Genomic DNA, 26443 nt, shown 5'->3' with positions numbered 1-26443 from the left:
TGCAGGGGACACAGGTTCCACCCCTGGTGGGGGAACTAAGATCCCACATGCATGCTGTGTGGCCAAAAAATTTTAAAAAAGAGAGAAGCAACAATTGAACAAAAATGAACAAAGCCTCACAGACTTTGGGACAGCATCAAGTAGTCTAACACGTACAATTAAGTTCTGGAAGGAGAGAAGAGATTGGGAAAGAAAGTTAAATGATGTAATAATATGTTTTTTTTAAGTCCAAATTTGGTGAAATACATCAATTTATAGATCTAACACATGCTGCAAATGCCAGGCATAATGTCTGTAAATAAACCCATATGTATGTAGATGACAGTCAAAATTGCTTTAACGTTGAACTTATAGTGACAGAGAGTAGAATAGTGGTTGGAGCCTGGAGAGAAAGGAGAAGTAGTTATCAAACGGTACAAAGTTTCAGTTATAATATAAATAAATCCTAGTGACCTAAAGTACAGCATGTTGACTATACATAATAATAATGTGTACTTGAAATTGGCTACAAAGTTGATCTCAAGTGTTCTCACAACACACACTCAAGAGGTAAGTAGGTGAGGTCATGGATATATTAATTAGTATAATTGTGATAATCATTTCACAACATATACATATATTGTGCACCTTAAATATATAATTTTTTTATTTATCAAAAATAAATAAATAAGTATTGAATAAATGACACAAAATAAATCAATCAAATAGATAAGAGGCAAATAATAGAAAAACTAATGAACCTTTTGAAAGGTTCTTTACATAATTAATAAAATTGATAAAAACCTTACAAGAATTATCCAGAAATAAAGAAAAGAAAAAGCACAAATTATAAATTTCAGGAAGGGAAAAAGGATTTCACTACAGATGACAAATACATTAAAAACATAATAAAGGAATATTATGGTTAACTCTATTCTAGTACATTTAACATTTTTTGAAAAGCAAAACTTACCTGACAAAAGAAGACATAATATATTTAAATAGACATATTTAGGACTTCTATAACATAAACATACATAGACAGATATGACTTTGATGACATTTATATACAGTAGACCCTTGAACAACATGGGTTTGAACGGCATAGATTCACGTATATGAGAATTTTTTTAAATAAATCTATTGAAAAGTTTTTGGAGGTTTGCAACAATTTGAAAAAACTTGCAGACAAATAGCATAGCCTAGAAATATCAAAAAATTAAGAAAAGAATGCATAAAATATATGTAGATACTAGCTTATCCTTACATAGGCATAAGGTGAGTGATATTTAATATAAAATTAATAAATTGTTAGTTTTCTTACTGTTATATAACTTTGTTTCAAAGAATTCCATTACTGTACTCTATGCCTCTCTCCCCCTCATAATTGGGGAAACTGTTTATCGGCCTAACATCACAGGTAAGTGTTTTTTTAAAAAAATTGAACAATACTTCCAATACTACACGATGAATATGATTGTAGTACTGTATGCCATACAATTTTTGTAATGATTCATTCATTAGTGTATAGGCTAGGCCACCATGAAGAAATCATTTTGCTGCTTCTTTGTTATCATGGCATGAATTACTATACCTGTAAATAAATATGAATTTCTTTTTCACATTAATTTTCATTTTTGATGTCTAGTGTTAGTAATACGTATAACATCTACAGTGTTTTGTATCATATTAGACAGTACTGATGTAGGTACTGACAGATAGATGATTCATCTGGTAAAATGATGGTGTAAACTATTCAGTATCAGTAAATACTGTACAGTACTGTAAATGTATTGATATTTTCTCTTTCTTATGATTTTTCTAACAACAGTTTCTTTCCTCTAGGTTACTTTATTGTAAGAATACATATTCTTTATTGTAAGAACAGTGGATTAAAAATATGTTAATCGACTGTTTATGTTATTTGTAAGGCTTCCAGACAATGGTAGGCTATTAGTAGTTACAAGTTGGAGAGTCAAAAATTCTATGCAGATTTTCAACTGTGCAGGAGGTCAGCACGCCTTTAATCCCCATGTTGTTCAAGGGTCAAATGTACAGATATATAACATATATATCAAAATGTAAATAGACATATGTATTGAGACATTAAATTTGTAATGAAAGTGTCCAGACCCAGGTGGTTTCATTGGTAAAATTAGATCAAACATTTAGGGAAGAAATAATAGCAATTTTACACTGACACTTTCAGAAAACAAAGGAAAAAGGAACACTTCCCAAATCTATAAGAACAGCATAAACTCACAACACCTGACACAGATATTACACCACCATCAGCAGTAATAAAAAGTGATTACCAATGAGACTCATACACAAAAATACAAAAATCTCTAATAAAATTACAGCAAAAAATATCCAACAGTATGTAAGAAGAATAACATAATATGATTAATTAGGGGTTATCCTAGGAATGTTAGGTCAATTTAACATTCTAAAATTAATCAATGCTATTTGTTATATTAACAGAATAAATGAGAAAAATATAATTATTTTAGTAAATGGAAAAATTATTTAATAAAATTCAACAATTTTTCATGATAACCATTACAAGCAATAGAAATGAAAGGGAACTTTCTTAATCTGATAAAGAACATCAATGCAAAGCCTACAGCTAACATTATACTTGATGGTAAAAACCAAATAATGCTCCTATATGTTCAGGAACAAATAAGGGCATTTGTTCCCACCACTTCTATCCAATATTGTACTGGGGGTCCTACCTAGTGAAATATAGTAAGATAAACAAATAAAGGGCATACTTATGGAAAAGAAGAAGCGAAACTTTCCTTATTAACAGACAGGGTGGTTGTGCATGTAAAACTCCAAAAGAATCAACATAAACTAGAAACTCAAGTACGTCAACTTACAAAAGCTTTAGGGTAAAGGGTCAACGTAAAAATCTAAATTGTATTTCTACCTACTAGCAGCAAACAATGTGTGTTGACTTCACACTATGTCAAACTAGCTAAGGTAATTAGAGTGGCCGTGAGAGAATTTTATCTGATATTCTGAAGATGGAAGTGAAAGAGTTATCACTTTTACAGGCAGAATTATAACATAGGACAAGGTTGTTACAGCTTGCACATGTTGCTCTTTATTTTTTGGCCTACTCATTGGAGAGAGCAGCAGCTGGGTGGGCAAATCCTCCAGCTCTCGCCCAATATATTTATTAAGCTTCTAAAAATCCTGGGCCAATTGGGTGAGCAGTTGCATGGTAAAGGACATCAGTTATCTTGCAAGTCACTTGCATCATAAAGATTGGAGGTTGTCCTAGTCTGTTGGGGATGCCGTAACAAAATACCATAGACTGGGTGGCTTCACCAACAGAAATTTATTTCTCACAGTTCCAGAGGCTAAGATGTTTAAGATCAGGGTGCCAGCATGATCATTTCCTGGTGAGGACTCTCTGGTTTGTAGACAGCTGCCTTCTCATTGTGTTCTTACATAGCACGGAGAAAGACATCTCTCTCCCTGATTTTATAAGGCCACCAATCATATTGAATTAGGACCCTCACATTTATGACCTCATTTAATCTTAATTATCTTGTAAAAGACCTCTCTCCAAATATAGTCACAATGGGAGTGAGGGTTTCAATGTATGAATTTGGGGAGGACAAAATTCAGTCCATAGCAGAAGTGATGAGAGGGAGACAGAGTTCCATTTTGTTATTACAGGTTCTGGTTTGTCCTCAGTTTCTCCCATTCATGCCTATCTTCCTTTCCCAACTACCTTGTACATACCAGAAACCCTGTACCAAACACAGTGCCCAGAGCTCAACAGACTGCTTAACAACCTACTGTAACTGTATAAGATCTAATAATTTTAATTAACATCTCTTTCTACATTACTTTCCATATAGTGATTCTGCTCCTTTGATTGAACCCTGACTGCTCTACACTGTTACATGATGGAAAATGAAATTTTAAAATCTGCCATTTACACTTGCATCAAAAACACAAAATACTTATGAATAAATTTACCGAAAGAAGTACAAGAGCTCTACACTGAAAAAGATACAGCATTGGTGCGGAATGTTAAAGAAGACCTAAATAAATGAAAGGCACAACATGGCTGTGGATTAGAAGACTGAATGTTGTGAAGATGTCAGTTCTCCACAAACCAATAGATTCAGTGCAATCCCAATTGAAATCCTTATAGGCTATTCTATAGAAAAGGAAAAGCTGATTCCAAAACTTATAGGAAAACTTAAAAGACCTATAAGACAAACAATCTTGAAAAAAAGGACAAAGTAGGAGAATACACACTTCTTGAATTCAAAACTTTTTTAAAAATACAATAATATGACAGTTGTGGTATTGATACAAGGATAGCCAATACTATCAATGGAATAGGAGAGAGCCTGGAACACACATACATACATACACACACACACACATATGATTATTGAATTTTCAAGAAAGGTGTCAGAGTACTGGAACAACTGTATATTCATATACAGAAGATTAATCTTTACCCCTACCTCACACTATACACAAAACTTTATTCAAGAAGTATCATAGACCTAAATACAAATGTTAAAAGTCTAAAGCATCTAAAAAACATAGGAGAATACCTTCTTGGAGCAAACAAGGACTTTTAACAGATGACACTAAAACAATGCACAAGAGAAAAAATCCATATATTGAACTTCATTAAAACTAAAAATTTTGTTATTCAGAAGATATAGTTAAGAAAATGAAAAGGCAGGTCACAAATTGGGAGGGAGTATTTGTAAAACAAATAATTGACAATGGGCTTGAATATAGAATATATGAAAGCCCTTAACAATAATAGAAAGAGAAACAACCTAATAAAAATGAGCAAAAATATCTGAGTTGAACAGATGCTTAAAAAAATAAGACATTCTTTGACATATATACACCACTCTGTATAAAATAGATAACTAATGAGAACCTGCTGTATAGCACAGGGAACTTTACTCAATGCTCTGTGGTGACCTAAATGGGAAGGAAATCCAAACAGGATGGGCTATTTGTATACCTATAGCTGATTCACTTTGCTGTGCAGCAGAAACTAACGTAACATTGTAAAGCAACAATACTACAATAAAAATTAATTTAAAAAAAGAAAAGAAGATATTCTGATATCCAATAAGCACATATCATTAGTCATCAGGGAAATGTAAATTTAAACCACAGGGAGATTCTTTCAAAAGCTTCAGACTTTGAATGAAATTGCAAAAATTGAAAGAGATGAACTTTGTACAGAGCTCTGGGCAGTGATTTGAAGTCCCTTAAATGCAATAAATGCAAACTCCCTTCCTCCCCGCCCCCACACCCCATTCCTTGCCAGCTAAGGCAGGGAGTGTTTTCTTGGCCCTGGGGAAGGTAAAGCCAGCCAGTCCCAGTAATTGTGGAGGTACTGGTTTTTCCAGTTCTACCTGAGAATATGGACTAGAGAAAGACTGTGACATTAGAAACTAAAAAACAAACAGGAGACATTTCCGTTGCCCTAGTCTTCTGAGCCTCTGGAAGAATTAATTTTCCTTTGGGATTGACCTCTCGTTCCACAAAATAAATAAACAAACAGGGAGGTGGAGATCTCACTTCTTTGGATTTCCTGAGACTGTCACTAATAAAGAGTGTGGCTATTGTAAACAGCTAAGTATGAACTCCTTTGACATTCGCATTCACAATTAAAGACAATTGTTCTTTGTGAAATGTGTCGCATAAGCTTGCAGTGGCCCAATCATTAGGCTTTTCCTGGGCTGCTGAATAACACATTTATAAATCAGAAGAGTCTCCAAATAAAAAAGGCCAGTGACAGTGATGAGTCCTCCATCAAATATAGTTCATTTTCAGTCATACCTTTCACTCTCCCTCTCTCCTCTCCTCCAGTGTTCTGAAAGGTAAACACCCATATTTCAATGTGTGACCACATAGCTCCAAGAAAAATTACATTTGGGAAATGAAAGAAAAGGGCAATTCTTCAGTAGTTTCAGGCAGTTCTTCCACAGTTTAAAAAACTGACTCAGTCGTGCCTCATCATAGCAAGCCAAAATGTCTAACAATTTTTCAAACCCTGAGTTTGGTCTGCAGATCCCTTGGCAGGCAGGGTGGGGAAGGGGAGAGAGGAAGCATCAGGGGTCAGAGAGGTCCCATCTAGGTGAGCTGTGCACGTCGAGTCCTGCCCCGTTCTAAGATCCCTTGTCTGGCCAATGGGATGACAGCAGTAGCCACCCCCAGGGCTGCTCATAGATTAAATGGAACATGTGGGACTCAAGGCACAGGTGCTCCCTTCCTCTCCTCCCCTTTAGAAACACCTTCCTTTTGCAGAGAGCAGTCATTGCTGCCATTCCTGTTGGGATTAAGAGAAGCTCCTCTGTGAATGGTTAATTTCAAAGTAATCTCACAGGAAGTTTGCAAAGTGGAGGAAAAACTTCACCTGAACCTCGCGCTCCTAATAAGAATCCCATATCTAGCCTGGGGGCACATTCAAGAGACAAGCCAGCTGCAACTGTGTCTTCTTTTACCCTTTCAGGGAGTTGTCCACACAACAATTCCCAGAATCCCCCTTCCCCAGGTACCCCACCTCCAAAAGTGGACAGCCCTTTCTTCTAATCAGCTGTCCTGAGAAGTCCAGTACTGTGAGGTAGAGGGAGACTCAGGAGTGGACAGCTGGGCCTTGGGCAACCCTCACCCTCTCTGGCCTGCTGGCTTACCCAGAGGTGAGGGCCCTGTGAGGTGGGTATTCCCACAGGACAATTTCATCCCATCTTCTGGGGAATCATCTTTTGTGTTTACCAGCCACTAGTCCTTCTGTCTGGTCCTCAAGGATAGACACCGCTCTTCCATGGGCTGACAGGCCACAGCTGAGGGACTGACAGCCCTTCTGCTCACCTTTCCAGGCCCTCACCTTCTCACTCAGGAGGAGCCAATGCAAAGGAGTGCATGTAACAAGTCACACTGATTTCTCCCCAGAACCTTGTTGAAGATGAAATCTTTAGACCTAGACATTCTTTGTGTGTGTTAAATGAATAGGAATAGTCTTCACTTGGGTAAGGAAATATTTTCTCTCCCACTTTTCCTGAAACACTTGGCCCTCTCAGTCTGCCATTCATCTTTACATCATAGGGATACGCACATAAGAAATATTTACAGTTCCAAATTGATGGTAAGAACAAGAGTCATGAAAAGCTAACATCTGCCCAGTAATCAGGAGGGTAGGGACCAGAGAGACTGGAGGAACACCTGCCACATTCAAAGGGGCAGGTGCTGGTCTACCCAGCCAGGTGCTGCCCACAAGCCTGCAAGTCCTGGCTCCCACTATTCTACAAAAGACAGCACCTGGATTTTTAATGTGAAGCCTGTTGATTGGACAAGCAATCCAATGTTTCAAGCAGAACATGTTCCAACACTTGCAGGACACCTGCTGGCTAGATTTGACCCATGGGCCAGCAGAGTGTGCTGTCAGCTCTCATCCATCCTTCGTGTGGCTTTCCTACTCCAGAACCCCTCCCAGTGGCCTGCAAGACAACCCCAAGACTCTCCTGCCTGGACTTCAACTGTATCCACAATCCCACTCTGGCCTTTTATTTAGGCCTATATCCATCAGCAGCTTACATCCAGCACCTACTGCTGAACAACCCACTACCAAAGCCATGTTGTATCATGAATTTTCCACCCTATTGACTTCCATAGTGCCTTTGCCCATGCAAGGAATATTCTCCCTCTTCTTGCCATTCTGTCTATAGAGATCCTCCACATGCTTTAAGCTCGTTTCCTCCAGCTTAGTCTCTGGAGGAGATTCCCGCCTCTCCTCCAAACCCTCATAGTGATCACATTCACTTGCGCAGGCTCAGAAATTAATTTCAGCCCATCTTATCATGTTCTCTAACTGCTTCAGGTATGTTTCCCATTACTTATTAGCTAGACCATAAGCTCTCTGAGATCAGGTATCAGATGTTCTTTGGGTTCACTCATTATGATTTTCATAGTATCTTGCACCTTAGATACTCTGACAGAACAGGAGCACTGATGACCCCTCCAAATGGGGAGAAAAAAGACACTAAAAATGCTGGACAAAGCATTGAAAGTTTATTTTTTAATATGTTGACTACCTGGCACAGAAGTAAGAGTACTTCAAATTAAAAGCCAAATTAAATCTGAAATCTATAGAGTTAAGTCAAACATAGAAAACACCCTTCTCCTCAAGGACATTCAGTGTTCATTTGTGACACCACAGGGCTCAGGGATCAAGATGCAAAGCTCAGGGTCTGCCCAGGTGAGAGGTAGGTCTAATTCCATGAAGCTGGAGCCAGAGATGCATCAAGTGTGCAGCTAGCAAACCCAACTAAATGCGCAAAGCTAGCACAATAACACAATCAGTAGAGAAAACAAATCTTTCTTAGGCACATATGTAACTTATGAAACTCGATCATTCTTCAGTGTAAGAGTGAACAAGAAATAAACCTACATGCTAACTCACTCCCACTTACACACATCCACACCCACTAGGGGGGAAACAGTGAAACACATCTGTCCTGCATTATGGCACTGAGTAAAGGGGTAAATATCTATCCTGGGAATTGTTAAGAAAATGCTGTTCTCACTCAAATTGCAGCATAAATTCACACGAGCTGGGAGGTCTGAAAAAATCTCAAGCTGAAACTCAGTTTAAAGTATCAACCCCAGAAAACCAATAGAAGCCAATATTCAACACAAGCTTCACAGAATCCCCACAGATGAATTTCCAAGGATTCTGATTTCACAAATGCAAAAAATAAATAAATAAAATACACATCACACACACACAAGGAAAACAGACATCCTAAGTGAGAATTAGCAGTAATAACTGGAGGCAACCCATTCTCATCAACTTCTTAATCACAGTTACCAGCAAGAATACAAAATATGTATTTTTAATGGATTTAATTTAATAAAAACAGGGTACTGATAAGACTATTAAAATATCCAAACCATTTTGACAAAAATAGGATGCCAAAACTGTATAGCAATTTAAATAAAGAACCCAATGGATGATTTTCACAGAAAAATTTTCAAAGCTGAAGAGATACTTAATAAAACAAAAGCTAGATCTAAAGATATCCTATAATGCAGTATAGAAACACAAGGTCAAGGAATAATAAAGGAGGCTTAGAAGACATGGAGTATTATACTATTGGGTTGGCCAAAAAGTTCATTCAGGTTTTTCCGTAACATCTTATGGAAAATCCTGAATGAACTTTTTGGCCAACCCAATACAAGTCTATTTGGAAGCCCAGAAAGAGTGAAGTCAAACATGGGGATATAAGATATTTGAAGAAATAAAGAATGAAAAACTTTGAAACTAATAACAGGCATTACTATTTATAAAAGCAAATGAAAAGCAGGATGAAAATTAAAAATAAAATCCACACCTAAAAAGTCATTGTAAAACCTCACAATGCCAAGGGGAAAGAGAGACTGTCTTAAAAATCTTCACAAAGACAGATAATCAATAAAGGAATGACAAATGAAACTTAGGAGACAGTGGAATAATATCTTCAATGTACTAGAGAACATAACGGTTGACCTAGAGAAAATATCTTTCTGAAGGAGATGAAGTTAAAAAAGAACAAAGGAAAACATACAAACAAAAACTGAGCACTGTACCCAAAAGACGTTCACTTATGATATTGTACAGTTTATCTTATAGGCAAAGTAAAAGCAATCACACAGAATGTCTGAGATGCAAGAATAAATGAAGAGCAAAGAAAATGGTAAATATGGAGGTAGATTTGTTCACATATTGACTATATAAGACAAAAATAATATTGTTTATCAACACTTGGGGGAAAATAAAATAGATCTAAAACACCCACAATAATATATCAGAAGGAAAGAGTGAGATTACAGTTAATTTATTATGCAGTTCTTATATTTTTCAGGAGAAGGCTAAGCATCTTAAATTTTCTAAATTAACCATTAACTGAACAAAAATAGAATTAATCAGTTCCAAAATAGTGGAGATGAAAAGGTACAATGAGAAAATATGCTCAAACAATCAAAAAGAAGAGGGAAAAGGAGAAGAAAAGAAAAAGAAATGTATAATACACAAAAAGTATAAATACACAAAAAGATGATAGAAATAAATGGAATTAGAATAATAATTAGAATAACTGTAAAAGAACTGGGGCTTCCCTGGTGGTACAGTGGTTCAAAAAAAAAAAAAAAAAAAAAAAAAAAAAATGTAAAAGAACGAATTTCAAGAATTGACAGACAAAGATTGTCAGACAAGACAAATAAACAAAAGCTAGCCTTATGCTATTTGTAAGAAACATTTAACATTTCTAAGTCATAGTATTAGAATAATAGTAAAAAAAATACAGGAAATTACCAGACAAGTATCAATACTAACCAACTCAAGTAAATAACTATATTAATAACAGAAAAAATAAACCTTAAAGCATAAAGCATTAACAGAGAATTACTGTTAAACAATCAAAGGTATAGTTCTCAAGGAAGATATAATAATTTTAAAGTTGTTGCACATAATGAGCAGAAATTAAAAGGACTAAAAGGAAAAAATCATCATCATCTTCGTCATCAACAACAATAACAACATCATAGTGGGAGATTTTAACACAATTTTCACAGCTAATGATAGATATATCAGGAAAAACCATCACTATTCACAGATAAAATTTGAGCAATGCAACTAGCAAACAACTAAACACACATAGCTAGCACATTAACACAACCAGTAGAAAATACAAATATTTCTTAGGCACATATGTAGCACTTTAAAAAGTTGATCAATAGGGTCATAATTCAAACTTGAAAAAACTAATGCAATTGGTTAGATATTATAAACAAAATATAAATTTAAAAATTCTTAATATTCTTAGAAATATGAATTTCTCATATATTCTTATAAATTATAAATAAATGAATAACAGAATGTAATTCATTAGAATAAATAACAGAAATATAAACAAAAATCATTTTTAACATAGTTTATTTTTCTAAAACAAAAATCCCATACAGAGTGAAGGAAGTCAGAAAGAGAAAAACAAATACCAAATATATATATGGCTCTGAAGAACCTCGGGGCAGGACAGGAATAAAGACACAGATGTAGAGAATGGACTTGAGGCCAAGGGGAGGGGGAAGGGTAAGCTGGGACAAAGTGAGAGAGAGGCATGGACATATATACACTACCAAATGTAAAATAAATAGTTAGTGGGAAGTAGCTGCATAGCACAGGGAGATCAGCTCGGTGCTTTGTGATCAACTAGAGGGGTGGGATAGGGAGGGTGGGAGGGAGACGCAAGAGGGAGGAGATATGGGGATATATGTATATGCATAGCTGATTCACTTTGTTATACAGCAGAAACTAACACACCATTGTAAAGCAATTATACTCCAATAAAGATGTTTAAAAATAATAATGATAATCTTTGAGTTTATCACCAGGTATACACTTAAGAATTTATCAAGAAAACAAATTAAAATGTTTTAAGTGTCTTATAAGCTAAAGAAAGATATTCAAAGAATGGGTTCTTTTTTTGTAATTTTTATTTTATATTGGAGTATAGTTTATTTTATTTTATTTTTTTAACATCTTTATTGGAGTATAGTTGCTTTATGATGGTATGTTAGTTTCTGCTTTATAACAAAGTGAATCAGTTATATAGTCGATTAACAATGTGTTAGTTTCAGGTATACAGCAAAGTGATTCAGTTATACATATATGTGTATTAATACCTATTCTTTTAAAAATTATTTTCCATTTAGGTTATCATAGAATATTGAGCAGAGTTCCCTGTGCTATACAGTAGGTCCTTGTTGGTTATCTATTTTAAATATAGCAGTGTGTACATGTCAATCCCAAACTCTCAATCTATCCCTGCTCCCTACACTTCCCCCCTGGTAATCATTAGTTTGCTCTCTAAGTCTGTGAGTCTGTTTCTGTTTTGTAAATAAGTTCATTTTTATCATTTCTTTTAGATTCCACATATAAGCTATATCATATGATATTTGTCTTTGTCTGACTTATTTTACTTAGTATGATAATCTCCAGGTCAATCCATGTTACTGCAAATGGCATTATTTCATTCTTTCTTTTTTTTTTAGTGTTTTTTTTAACTTTTTATTTTATATTGGAGTATAGTTGATTAACAATGTTGCGATAGTTTCAGGTGTACAGCAAAGTGATTCAGTTATACATATACATGTATCTATTCTTATTTAAGTTTTTTTCACATTTATGCTGTTACATAATATTGAACAGAGTTCCCTGAGCTATACAGCAGGTCCTTGTTGGTTATCCATTTTAAATATAGCAGTGTGTACATGTCAGTCCCAAACTCCCTAACTATCCCTTCCCCCCACCCTTCTCCCTGGTAACCATAACTTTGTTCTCTAATTCTGTGAGTCTGTTTCTGTTTTGTAAGTTCATTTGTACCATTTCTTTTTAGATTCCACTTATGTATGATATCATATGATATTTCTCTTTCTCTCTCTGTCTTACTTCATTTAGTATGATGATCTCCAGTTCCATCCATGTTGCTGAAAGTGGCATCATTTCATTCTTTTTAATGACTGAGTAATATTCTATTGTATATATGTGCCACATCTTCGTTATCCATTCCTCTCTGAATGGACATTTAGGTTGCTTCCATGTCTTGGTTATTGTAAACAGCATTGTAACAAACATTGGGGTGTATGTACCCTTTTGAATGATGATTTTCTCAAATATATGCCCAGGAGTGTCATTGCTGGATCATATGGTAGTTCTATTTTTAGTTTTTTAAGGAACCTCCATACTATTCTCCATAGTGGCTGTACCAATTTACATTCACACCAACAGTGTAGGAGGGTTCCCTTTTCTCTACATTCTCTCCAGCATTTATTGTTTGTAGAATTTCTGATGATGGCCATTTTGACTGGTGTGAGATGATATCACAGTTTAAATAATTTAAGAATCAAATAAGTCATAATTATGTTAAAATACATAGTGTTGAGCAATAATGAACCTACAGTTTAACAAAATTATGGAATTTGCTTAAAGCAGCATTTAGAGGAAAATGCATAGCCTAACAATTTATGTTAGAAAACTAAAAGGATTAAATTTAATGAGCATAAAATGTAACTTGAGAGGTCACAACAAAAATGAAAGGAAGGAAATATAGAGCAGAAAGTAGTCCAATAAAAACTGAAAAATCCTTTGTAAGGCTAATGAAAAGAAATAATTAGTATTAGAAACAATAAATGGATGTAATTTCAGATGCTGCACAAAGTAAAAATATTTCATGAATAACTTTATACCAATAAATTTGAAAACTTACATCAAATGGACAAATTACTTTAAAATGTAACATAAAAATCAACACCAGAAGAAATAGAAAATGTAAATAATCCCACTAATATTAAAAGAATTAAATAAACATTTAGAAATCTTTCTACAAAGAAAATATTACATATGTCTCAGGTGGTTTTCCCTATTAGTTCTAACTCTTAAGAGACAATACTTCCAATCTTAAACAAACAGTATAGAGGATAAAACAGTGGAAATACTCTACAACTCATTTTCTGAAAAAACAAAATTATAGGGCCATCTCATGAACTTAAATGCAAAACAAAATCAAATAAATGTTAGCCAACTGAATCCAAAATATATGGAAAAGATAATGCATTCTTCCAATAGGGATGTAGGTAATTGAGTATTAGAAATCATTTTAAATAAGTTCTACATTAACAGTTTAAAAGAGAACAATCAAAGAATTTTTGCTTGATGAAAAGAAAATTCCATTCATCTTTAAAAAATTCTTACCAAGTTAAAAGTAGAAGCGGACTTTCTTAAACTGGTAAAAAAAAATCTACAAACACCTTAAAATAGGCATCATAATAAATTAAAAAATGCTTTCAGCATTTCCTTTATGAATAGGAAAAGGAAGGATGCCCGTTATGACCATTTCTAGTCAACATTTACCAGTGATTTACCATATAATAAGAAAAAACATAGAATAAAAAAGTATAAAAACAAGAAAGAAAGAAGGAAAGAAGGGAGAGAAGGAGGAAATAAATAAATAATGTGATTGTTAAAGTAGACATATGAATTATTAGAATTTAAAAATATATTTAGCAAAGTAGTCTGATTTTTAAATTATTTATATAAAACAGCAGCAAACATTTTTAAATTATAATTAAAGATACTATTTAAATGTCTTGAAATTATAAAGTACCTAGGAATAAATGTAGCACGAGATTTTAAGCTTTTTGTAAAGAAAATTCTAGAACTATACTAAAATATATAAAGATCCAAATAAATGTAGAAATATATCATATTTATGGATCAGAAGACTAAACAACTTAAAGATATCAGTTATTTTCAGAATGATACACACTTCAGTGCAAATCTAACCCATATCCTCAAAGCTATTATGGGGTACTTGACAACAACTTCTAAAATATATACGGAAGCCTTAAGGAGCAAAGATAGCCAAGATACTCCTGAAGAAGAAACCAGGTAGGGAGTCCTTCTCAGCAAAGAAAGACAAAAACTGTATGTTATTAACTATATGTGGAATCTAAAAAATGAAACAAACAAGCGTAATGAAACAGAAACAGACTCATACTCCTGGTTACCAGTGGGGAGAGGGAAGCGGGGGAGGGACAAGAGAGGGGCAGGGGAGTAAGAGGTACAAACTACTGTGTATAAAATGAATAAGATACAAGAATATATTGTACAGCACAGGGAATAGAGCCAATATTTTATAAATTTAAATGGAGTGTAATCTATAAAAATATCAAATTGTGTTGTACACCTGAAATAATATAACATTGTAAATCAACTTTACTTCAATTAAAATAAATAAATAAATAATTTTTAAGCCGTAATAACTAAGACAGTATGGCATTAGTGAACTGACAAGGCAGAACAGGGAGTCCACACACAGGCTTCTAAACAAGAGAAACAAGCTGTATAAAGGAGAAAGCATGAACTTTGCAATAATCTGTCCTGCGACAGTTAATTACACAACTGAGGAGAAAAAACAGAAAGAAATTGGAGTATTACTTCATGCAATACATAAAAATTAATTTCAGATGCTTTAAAGATTTAAATGTGTAACATGAAACTGTAAACATTTTAGAATATCATATGGAAGAATATCTTTATGACTGCAAGATACGAAGAAATTTCTTAAGATTAAAAAAGGCAAATCATAAGGAAAAACCAATGTAGACATAGTAAAACTAGGAACTTCTCTTTGCCATAAGAATTCATTGTAAAAAATGAACATAAACCACAAGTTGGGAAAGCATATTTGCAACATATATAACTGACAAAGAATTAGAATACAAACTACTTAAGGAACTACTATAAATCAATAGAAAAAAAGGTGATTCAAAAGAGAAATGTACAAAGACTTGAGGGAATACTTCACCAGAAAACATCCATGGCTGTTAAAAACATGAAAAGATGTTCAACCCATCATTAATCAGGAAAATTCAAATTAAAGCTACGATGAGATGCTATTTTACACTCAGAATGGTAGAATTTTTTAAAGTCTAACAAAATCAAGTTTTGGCAAACATGTTCCAAAAAATCCATCTACCGCTGTGGGGTAACAATCTGGCATTATCTAGTAAAATTGAAGTGGTACATTTCCAAGATACAGACATTCCTTTCGTAGGATTGCATGGAAGCAGTTGTGCACATGTGCTCCAAGGAATATCTACAAAATGTTCACAGCAGCATTCTGTAATAGCAAAACTTCAGAAACAAGCCAAATGCCCGAAGGTAGGCAAATGCATAGAGACTGGTCCATTGGTCCCACACAATCCTGTTCAGCAGTGAACACAAATGAACTACAGCCAGGAGTGTATGATGACTCACTCTCAAAAGAGTGTGTTGAGCAGCCTAAAGCAAGTTGCAGATGAGTACATATGGTACAATTCCATTAAATAAAGTTTAAAATTCTCAACACTAGCACTATATTCTTGGGGCTGCGAGTCAGAGCGGTGCTGGCCTGCAGACATGCTCATATACTTGCATATTCTCTGAAGTGTTATAGGGCAGCCTTGTGATAGATTCAGCCAGAGTTGTTAAAACTGTGAAGAAATGCAAGACGATGATAAACATGAATTCTGTATAGGGATTACCTCTGCGGAAGAAAAGGTAGGATAAGGGAGGGGTACTCACTGGGCTTCAAAGATCCTGGTGATGTTCTCTTTCTTATACTGTGTTTGGATTTACTGGCATTTATTTTATTATTTTTTTATTTATTATACATATTTCACAAATATTATTTTGTATCTAATATTTAATAAAAGGAAAAAGACTTGTCTGGTTGTGGCCCTCCATGTACCCCATGATGTTACTCTTCCAATCCTAATGTGCTTTTTGAAGGATCTCTGCTGTTTTCTCTCTTTCCATCATGAGTGAACCCTTCTTTGCATGGGTCATGAAGGCTGATGGACCCAGAGAGATTACCCTCTCTGACCCCAGCTCCTCATCTTTAAAATGGACTTGGTAATATATAACTTGCAACGCTGTGAGGGAATTAAATAAGCAGAGGAAGTGTAAATTAGATACAGCATTTGTGGTGGACAATTTGTAGAAACTATTAAAATATGAAATGTGCCTGCCATTTAACCCCCAATTCAATGACTTCAAATCTATTCCAGAAAACTTCTCTCTAAACTTTACATAAATTTATAGACAAGCTACTTTATTACAGAATTGTTTTGGATAAGAAAAAATGAGAAACAATTATCAATATGAGAATAGTTAAGTAAATTACGGTACATCAATCATTGAAAATATAGTACATAGTCATTAAAATGAATAAGGTAGATAATGTATTTTTTTGAAATTTATTTTTTATACAGCAGGTTATTATTAGTTATCTATTTTATACATATTAGTGTATATATATATGTCAATCCCAATCTCCCAATTCATCCCACCACCACCAATGTATTGATAGAGGAAAATCTCTGTGATACATGGCTGAGTGGAAAATATCCTCATTCATATATGTGGAATGTGAAGCCTCGAGAAGTTCAAGCATGTCTAGTTTTCCCAGATAGTAGGAGGCAGAATAGGGACTGCCATTCACATAATGTAATTCTAAAAAGAATTATTCCTCCTCCAAAACACAACCATTCTTAAGAGAAAAGCTATGATTCTCTTTCTCTCCTAAAAGTTTTTTTTTTTAAGTTATTCATAGTCATAACTGCAGCAATGAAAACCTGGTGATTTTAGAGGTTTTCTAAAATCTGGAAAAGCCCCTTGTAAAGACAAGTCCTATGAGACCAGGGCACCTATGTTCTGTGAGCCTTTGAGGCAAAGGAGCTGCTATATTTGGGGCATGTAGTTTATCCTCACTCATGTGGTCACCACCTGTCTGTGGTACTATTTTTTGCCTGAAAAACTGGGTCAGAAGGTCACAGAAAGGCATCTCCAAGGTGCTCAAATGAATGATTTAGTAATTCTCTAGTTGTTTCAATGGTGCTGAGCCTGTCTCTGAAGTACAGTCATAGAAGGAAAGGGCGGAGGTGACCCTGCCTTGTGCCTCCTTCTGTCACAGCTCATATCACACTTGTCTGTCTCCCTCTTGACACCACAAAACCCTGGAAGGCAGGTTCAAAGAATGACTAGTAGAGTCCCTGGAGGGGGTGGGGAAACGATGAACATGAAAGGGGCTTCTTGAAGGCAGAGGAGAGGTGGGCAAGGGAATGAGAACGTCCATCCCAGGTCCCAAAGGCAAGTGTGCCTTCAAAATTAGGAGAGTGATTAGGTTTTCCGTTTGGGGTTTTGGTTTCCTTTTTATTTCCTGCAATGGAATGGCCTAACCATTTTCCAAACCAACTGTGACTTTGCCTGAAAACTGCCCACTTGTTAACCAGTGCCTTTCCACAGGAGAGACGAGAAAAGCCTGGAGGTGTTGGCTGGTGTCCATGTGTCTGGACACCTAACTTTGTGTTTAAATACTAATTCACAGTGATGTATGGATACAACATTTTATATCAAAAAGTATTCCAAAATTATAGGAAAGGGGGCACCAGGCTATGAGCCAAAGGATCTGAGTTTGAATACTGGTTCCATCACTAACGTATTCTGAGACCCCAATACCTCTCTGAGTCTCAATTTCCCCACCCAACAAATGAGAGGGTTGAACCAGCTGAACCAGAGACCGTTCCAATGTTCCAATTCTGTTAACCTGAGCATGGAGGCCAGCAAGCCCTCCTAAGTTGTCAAGGACGATGTGAAGCCTGGACATCAGGGCAAACAAGAGCCTTTTGAATAATGACTTTGCAGGCAGGCATGGGGGGGGCATCATAAACCTCCCTTGCCATCCTCCCAGTTATAATTCCACCTCATTGTCACGAACACCCTAGCTTCTGCGGTAATTTCATTTAATGTTATGGCCTGGCTCCTCCAGCCTTCCTAGTCGGATAAGCAGTTTTGAAAGCACTGAGGACAATACCAGGCAATGATTTGCAAGGTGGGGAGCAGTGTATAAACCAGTCAGTCAACAGCATCGGTGGGAGGAGGGAATCAATCTGGAGATGAGGATCAGACCTCCTTCCAAGCAAAGCGAGCAGGCTGGCGTGGTTGAGGCCGGCCGGATTGGGACAGATGTCTTGCTTATACACACATGGATGGCCTCCAGATTATCACCAGGCACAGAGAAGGACAGGCAGGATCTGGGAAGAACCAGGATCAGTTCCTCCTTGGGAGGGAACCACAGTGCCCAAGCACAAGAGCCAGAAAGGGTATGGCAGTGGGGCGGGGGGCGGGGAGGGCACTGATTAATGTCACATGTACAAAGAGCCAGGCTCTGCTGGGTTCCACTTCCTTGGGCAAGGGACTTGACCTCCCTGAGCCTCAGCTTCCCAGCGGGAAAACTCAGGAGGGCAACAGTAACCATCACCGGGGTTGTGGTGAGTGAGGTATTTGTGGGGAAGGCTGGTGCTATGCCCACTACTGTAGCAGTGCCCATGAGATGGCAACCTCCTGCCCAGCCAAATCTTCGGCCCCAGAATTGCAGGACCAGATCCTAGATGTTTGACTAGCTGAGGAGGCCTCCTGTTTGACCAATGTGTTCGCCTTGTCTGTGAGTTTCCTGTGGGCAAACATCAGGTATGTCTTCTTTTGCCTTGTATCTCCAGGATATGTTGCCGAAATTTGGTCTCTGTTCACCGTTACTGGATTAAATCTCGGAGACAGAGGTTTGGGTGAAGTAGAAAGAAATAGCTTTATTGCTTTTCCAGGCAAATGGGGCCACTGCAGGCTAGTGCCCTCAAGACTGTGTGTCCCACCTTGGAGGGAACAGGAAAGTCTTATAATAATGGTTCAAGGAGCAGGGGGTCCTGATCAGTTCGTGAACATTCTTCTGATTGGTTGGTGATGAGGTAACTGGAAGTCAGCATCATCAACCTTCTGGTTCCAACTGGTCTGGGGTCTGCGTGCTTGTGGGCAGCATGCAGTTAACTTCTCCCACCTGGTGGGGATTTCAGTATCTGCAAAACAGCTCAGAGGACATGGCTCAGAATATTATCCATAGTCCTCGAGGAAGAACTAAAGGTCCTTGACTTTGTTTAATGGCTAAAGTATTATTATTTTGTCTTGCTTGACTGTTTTCCTTTCTTTCTGCATTTTCTCACTTCTCTGATTAAACATATTCTTTGACTAAAGTTTTTCTACAGACAAAAAGCAGGTGGAGGGCGTGGAAGGGGTCTATTCTGGGAAGACCTCCTAGGGTCCTGCTCGGTTACAACTATAGCAAAGGAACTGAGCAGGAAGGCCTCAGGGCATAATTGAAGAGCTTGGAGGGTACCCACGGCACCCAGGGGGTTTCAGAAACACTGCCTCCAAGCAGGCCTGGGGTGGTGGGGAGGAGGTGCCCAGATCACCTAAATAACCCGCTGAGGCTCTGAAGGGATGGAGCACCTTCCTGCCTCGCCCCCATCGGGTAGGCCCTCTGGAGGGGACCTAACCAGTGGGTCAAGGTTAAACCCACAGAAGGCCAAGTCCAGCTGGCCAGGTGGGTTTGAAATGCAAATTTGTGGGGCAGAGGGAAGAGGATCCTTGGTGGGTGATACAGAGCCAGGCAGCAGGACTGGAGTCCAACAGAGTGGATTCTGCATGGAGTATGATCAGAGCGACTTGAAGGCCTTAAACTCCACCTGAGGCCTGCACTGTGGGTCCAGCAAACTGTCACTGACCCCTGCTTGCCAGGCATTGTCCTAAGCACTTTGCTTGTATTAACTCATTTCCTTCCCACCGCCATGAAGTCAGGGCTCTCTAAGAATCCATGTCACAGAAGAAGAAGCCAGCCACAGAGAAGAATGTAAGACATTTGCTTGGGATGCACAGCTAGTCAACAGAGAAGAGAGATTTGATCACGGAGCTTCTCCACCTAAGCACCATTGGCATTTGCGTCCAGATCGTTCTCTGTTGAAGGGCTGTCCTGTGCATTGTGGGAAGTTCTGCAGCATCCCTGGCCTCCACCCACTGGATGCCAGTAGCACACCTCTCCCAGATGTGACAACCAAATGTCTCCAGAAATTGTCAAATGTCCCATGAGGGGCAGAATCACCCCCATGAAGGACTGCTGTCCTAGAAAGTAGCAGAGATTGACACGGTGACAGATGATTTCAATGTCCAGTTCACCACCTGCTGAGATGGAAACTGAAATTTGAGGTGGTGGCCTGAGAAATCACAGGGTGAGGACACTGAGATCAATATGGTGAGTCAGCTGGAGGGGTGAGCTGTCCTGAGCATGAGAAGGAATCAGCTGGGAGTGTTGGAAGGAGTCCCGAACAGAGGCAAAAGGTAGCAAGTGGGATCTGGTGGCACATCAGAGCTATCCGAGAGCTTTTCCTAGATACGGTTGTCCAGAGGTGCCCTGTCCCCATGCCCACACTGGGGCAAACACTCCAGGGTAGGGTCCTAGAATCTCCATTTTAACAGGCTCGCCAGGTAATTTGTGTGCAGCCAGCCAGCTCTGAGGTTTGGGAGTTGCAGGAATTTATTATGGCTGATGCTTAAAGTGTAAGCTGGGGCTTTAGGGGTCCTCAGAGGGCCCTCTGAGGGGATTCTGAGCAGGATCAGAATGGAGAGGCACTGGGGATGTGGGTGTATCTATGTCCTACTTCTGTTACCCACGTGGAACAGACCACTCCCTCCCTGAAAGCTAGTTATATCTGGGCTTACTCACCAGAACAGACAGCCTGATCGCAGTCTTTGCAGGGTGGAGGGAAAAAAGCATAGATTTCGGAGTCAAACAGAACTGAGTTTGAATCTACTATTTATAGTTTATGACCATTGACCTTTGTGAGACTCAGTTTTCTTATCTGTAATATGAGTACAAAAATATCTACCTCCTAGGCATTTTAAGGCTGGAATTACAAAACAGAAATAGAACAACAGAAATAGAAAACAAACTTATGGTTACCAAAGGGGAAAGGGGGGATGGCATAAATTAGGAGGCTGGGATTAACACATACATACGATTATATATAAAATAGATAATCAACAAGGCCCTACTGTATATAGCACAGGGAACTATACTCACTATGTTGTAATAACCTATAAGAGAAAAGAATCTGAAGAAGAATGTATATATAAATCACTGTGTTGTACACCTGAAACTGACACATCTATACTTTAATAAAAATAAAATTTGTAAATGTTAACCTTTAAAAAAAGGCTAGAATTACATATTTGAAGCATGATGGTGTAGTTGACACCAAAGGTTTCTGCTGGCTGAATCCAGCGCCCAGTATGTGTTCACTACACAGACCTCCCAAGTTGATGATGCTTCTGAGATTCACTGCAGCTAAAGAGAGCACCCATCAGAGTCTCCAGGAAAGCTTAAGAAAAACACAGCTGTCCACATTGGAACCGAGCACCTGCTGTGTGGGGCTTTTCCTCCCAAATGGCTTCTAGTTTTAACCTCACAGCCATGGTTTCTAAATCACACCCTGCATCTGCCTTTGCCTGGGTGGAATGTGCTGGATGAGCCTGGAACTATGCCTCTGCTTTGATGACCAGAGCCAGATGCCTTCCCAGGCCCTGGACCCATTTTCCAGGCAGGCTGGCCCAGTTGTCCCAAGCCCTGAGAGCCCCACTGAACCACGATAGCTCTGACCACCTGCACCACTCACTTCTGGGGGGGTGCATCCATTCAGTCACTCTTGAGGATGGGCCTTTTCCCACTCCACCATTAAAAACCAAAACCAATGCCTGCACGTGAAGGTTTATCTTTCATTTTTCTCACTTCTCAGGAATTGCATTGCTAGCAGAGGCTCTGAAATCCTTCCACACTGGGCTCTTTCTTCTTTTTTTTAAATTAATTTTTATTGGAGTATAGTTGTTTTACAATGTATCAGTTTCTGCTGTACAGCAAGGTGAATCAGCTGTACGTGTACATATATCCCCTCGTTTTTGGATTTCCTTCCCATTTAGGTCACCACAGAGCACTGGGTAGAGTTCCCTGTGCTATACAGTAGGTTCTCATTAGTTATTTATTTTATACATAGTAGTGTATATATGTCAATCCCATTCTCCTAATTCATCCCACCCCCCTTCCCACCTTGGTATTCATAAGTCTGTTCTCTATGTCTGTGTCTCTATTTCTACTTTGCAAATAAGTTCATCTATATCATTTTTCTAGATTCCACATATAAGCAGGTATTACACGATATTTGTTTTTCTCTTTCTGACTTCACTCTGTGTGACAGTCTCTAGGTCTATCCATGTCTTTGCAAATTGCACAGTTTCATTCCTTTTTATGGCTGAGTAATATTCCATTGTATATGTGTACCACATCTTCTTTATCCATTCTTCTGTTGATGGACATTTAGCTGGCTTCCATGTCCTGGCTATTGTAAATAGCACTGCAATGAACATTGGGGTGTATGTATCGTTTTGAGTTATGGTTTTCTCCAGGTATATGCCCAGGAGTGGGATTGCTGGGTCATATGGTAGTCTTATTTTTAGTTTTTTAAGGACTCTCCAATACTGTTCTCCATAGCAGCTGTATCAATTTACATTCCCACCAACAGTGTAGGAGGGTTCCTTTTTCTCCACACCCTCTCTAGTATTTATTGCTCGTGGATTTTTTGATGATGGCCATTCTGACCAGTGTGAGGTGACACGTCATTGTAGTTTTCATTTGCATTTTTCTAATAATTAGAGATGTTGAGCATCTTTTCATGTGTTTGTTGGCCATCTGTAAGTCTTCTATGGAGAAATGTCTATTTAGGTCTTCTGCCCATTTTCTCTGGGCCCTTTTTGTTCCACAGGCAGCAACCAGTGGCCCTTTACTGGTCTGATTTGCTCTGCAATATATCCCAAATCTGCTGGTTGCACCCAAAACCCACAATTTAAACATACATTTGCTTCTGAGTTAAAAAAGTTTCAGTGCCTTCCCCCACAAATAAAACCACAGCTATAAGGCATAATAAATGTTACTTTTTAGCTGAGCCTACAACTTGAGAACAAGTCCACTGAAAATGTGAAGGAAAAGGCAGTGTTTCAGGCAGCTTTGAGAATGATACCATCAGTTTTGCTTTCCAATTTAAACCCATTTGGGTGACTAAGAAGCAAAATCGGGAAGCTGATTCATTGTCTGTTCCAAACCCAGCAAATCTCTCTTTCCACAGACAAGAGTACAGAGGCTCTCCTTGTCATGAAGGAGTGATGGTAGATGGAATTGGTCCTGAAGGTGAAGGGCACGGGGGTCAGGAAGGTAGCAGTGCTGACACCATTGAACAGTTGCCCTGAACCAGGCACTGCATGAGGACTTGGAACATGTGTTAGTTGATGCTTGCTGTGGTCTTTCTCAACTGAGAAGATTTTACACCCCAGGGGACAGCTGGCAATGCCTGGCAATATTTGGTTGTCACAATTTGGGGTGACAAATTGTGGGGTTGTGTGCTACCAGTATTTAATAGATAGAGACCAGAGATGTTGCTAAACATCATACACAGGACGGCCTCCACCGCCACCTCCACAACAAAGAACGATCCAGTCCAAAATGTCAGTAATGTCGAGATTGAGGAAACCTGGCTTACAAAGTATCCATGTTTTCCACATGGGGAAACAGGCTGAGAGAGACTAAATCACTTTTCAAAGATCAGTAAATAAAGGAAGCAAGATTAAACTTGAGGTCTATCTGACCTCAGAGCTTCAGAAGCAAACTTTAGGAGGTCACTGTTTAGCCACAGGGCATTCCCTGCATCCAACAAAAATATGTTTGCATGGCCTGATTTTAACACTTTTTCAAGCTGTGAAATTAAACACACACCTAAAGGAAAATACAAATGAACGAATATGCACGTACACACACAGTATTTAAAGTTAAGAAGCACTGATTACGCAGCTCTGTTATCAAATTGCCAAGTGGCATTAGTCAAACCACTTAACTTCTCTAAACTACACTTTCCTCATTTAAAGAAAATGAATCATACTGAGGTTATAATTACTGAAAATTACTTAATATTACTGTGCTTGTCTAATTTCTCCAGCTATTAATCAACATGAAAATGTATTAGTCCAATCTAAATTTTGATTTGCATGTTAAGAAGCCACACCTTAACCCAAAGGAATGAAAGCTGAAGGCTGGCATTTCAGGAAACATAGCAAAATGGCAAAGGGATATTGCTGAGTGGAGGGTATCCTGTATATTTGTCCTGGAACTGCTGCATCCATCATAGGATCCAGTGGAAATCAGCCAGAGGACAAAGCTGATGTGATTGAAGAAGGCAGAATTTCCCAAGACATGTGTAAACCCCAGGACCTAGACCCTGGTCAGTAGTCAAGTTCACTGCTACACCTGCTCTTGGGATGATAACACAGTGTCACAGGGTGTCTTGCTCTGTGGATACTTCTCTTTCTGATATGGAGACCACACCCACAAGGCCGAAGAGTTTGGGCTAATTTAGACAGGCAACAGAAGGCTCCTGAGGTCTTGTGAGTGGAGGCCTCACATCATCACTTGTTTTATGCTATTTTGTCTTCTCTTTTTTATTGAACTATAGTTGATTTACCATGTTGTGTTAGTTTCAGGTATATAACACAGTGATACATATATATATTCTGTTTCAGATTCTTTTCCCTTATAGTTATTACAAAATACTGAGTATGGTTTCCTGTGCTATAAAGTAGGTCCTTGTTGGCTATCTATTTCATATATAGTAGTGTATATATGTTAATCCCAAACTCTTAATTTATCCCTCTCCCCTTTTCCCTTGGGTAACCATAAGTTTGTTTTCTGTGTCTGTGGGTCTATTTCTGTTTTGTAAATAAGTTCATTTGTATCTTTTTTTTAGATTCCACATGTAAGCAATATCATATGATATTTGTCTTTCTCTTTCTGGCTTACTTCACTTAGTATGATAACGTCTAGGTTCATCCATGTTGCTGCAAATGGCATTATTTCATTTGTTTTTATGGCTGAGTAGTATTCCACTGTGTATATATACTACATCTTCTTTATCCATTCATCTGTCGCTGGATATTTAGGTTGCTTCCATGTCTTGCCATTGTAAATAGTGCTGCTATAAACATTGGGGTGCATGTATCTTCACTTGTTTTAAAATGAAATGATATAGAGCCTATTCAGTGTAAATAACATAAGCCTTCTTCTATCTGTGGTGCTACATGTAGAAGAATTGGGGGGAGGGAGGGCTATAAGCAGACAGATTTGGACCTACCCAAAGGGCAAATTTCATTTTCAGAATTTTGTTGGGAGGAAGTTGGTTGCTTTCTTCATTAGTAAGTTTCCCATCACTAGAGAGGTTTAAACAGAAGCTAGATGGCTTCTTGCCTCATATCTACCAGATTCTGCTCTCCCTTCTTGTGTACTAATTGAGTTACATCTGGGAATATGGCTATCTAGCAAGGGACCACTTTTCCCAGGCTTCCCTGTAGCTGAGTGTGAGCATATGATCAGGGGCTCACCAACAGAAGTGGGTGGCTGCCACTTCATTGCAAGCGCCCTCTCCTGTATTGGTTTGCCTTCCTGTGAGCAGGAATCTGGAGACACCTGAGACCCACATTACCATGAACATAAGAATAGTGGAATAAAGGGGGAAGATCCATATGCTTATTTCAATAGGTGCAGAAAAAAATTGACCAAACTCAACTTTCATTGCTGAGGAAAACTAAAAAGACTATGACTAACGAAAGGAGAACTTCTAACTTTAAGAACTTCTAAAAACCAACAGCTAACAACATACTCAACTGCAAAAGACTCAGCGCTTTCTGCCTAACATCAGGAAGAAAGCAAAGATGTTAGTTCTCATTATATCATTTAACACTTTACTGAAGATCCTAGCCAGTACTATAAGGCAATAAAAAGAAATGAGCCATTTAGTTGGAAAGAAAATAGTAAAACTGCTCTTATTAATAGACAACATGCTTATGTAGAAAATCCTAATACAAGTATAATAAAATGTTAAAGATAGATTGATTTCTATAAGG

This window comes from Neophocaena asiaeorientalis, unplaced genomic scaffold (genome assembly GCF_003031525.2).
Source record: "Neophocaena asiaeorientalis asiaeorientalis breed wild unplaced genomic scaffold, Neophocaena_asiaeorientalis_V1.1 scaffold98, whole genome shotgun sequence".
NCBI classification, from domain to species: Eukaryota; Metazoa; Chordata; class Mammalia; order Artiodactyla; family Phocoenidae; genus Neophocaena; species Neophocaena asiaeorientalis.
The sequence above is the reverse complement of the archived record's forward strand: the minus strand, read 5'-3'. Positions refer to the sequence as shown.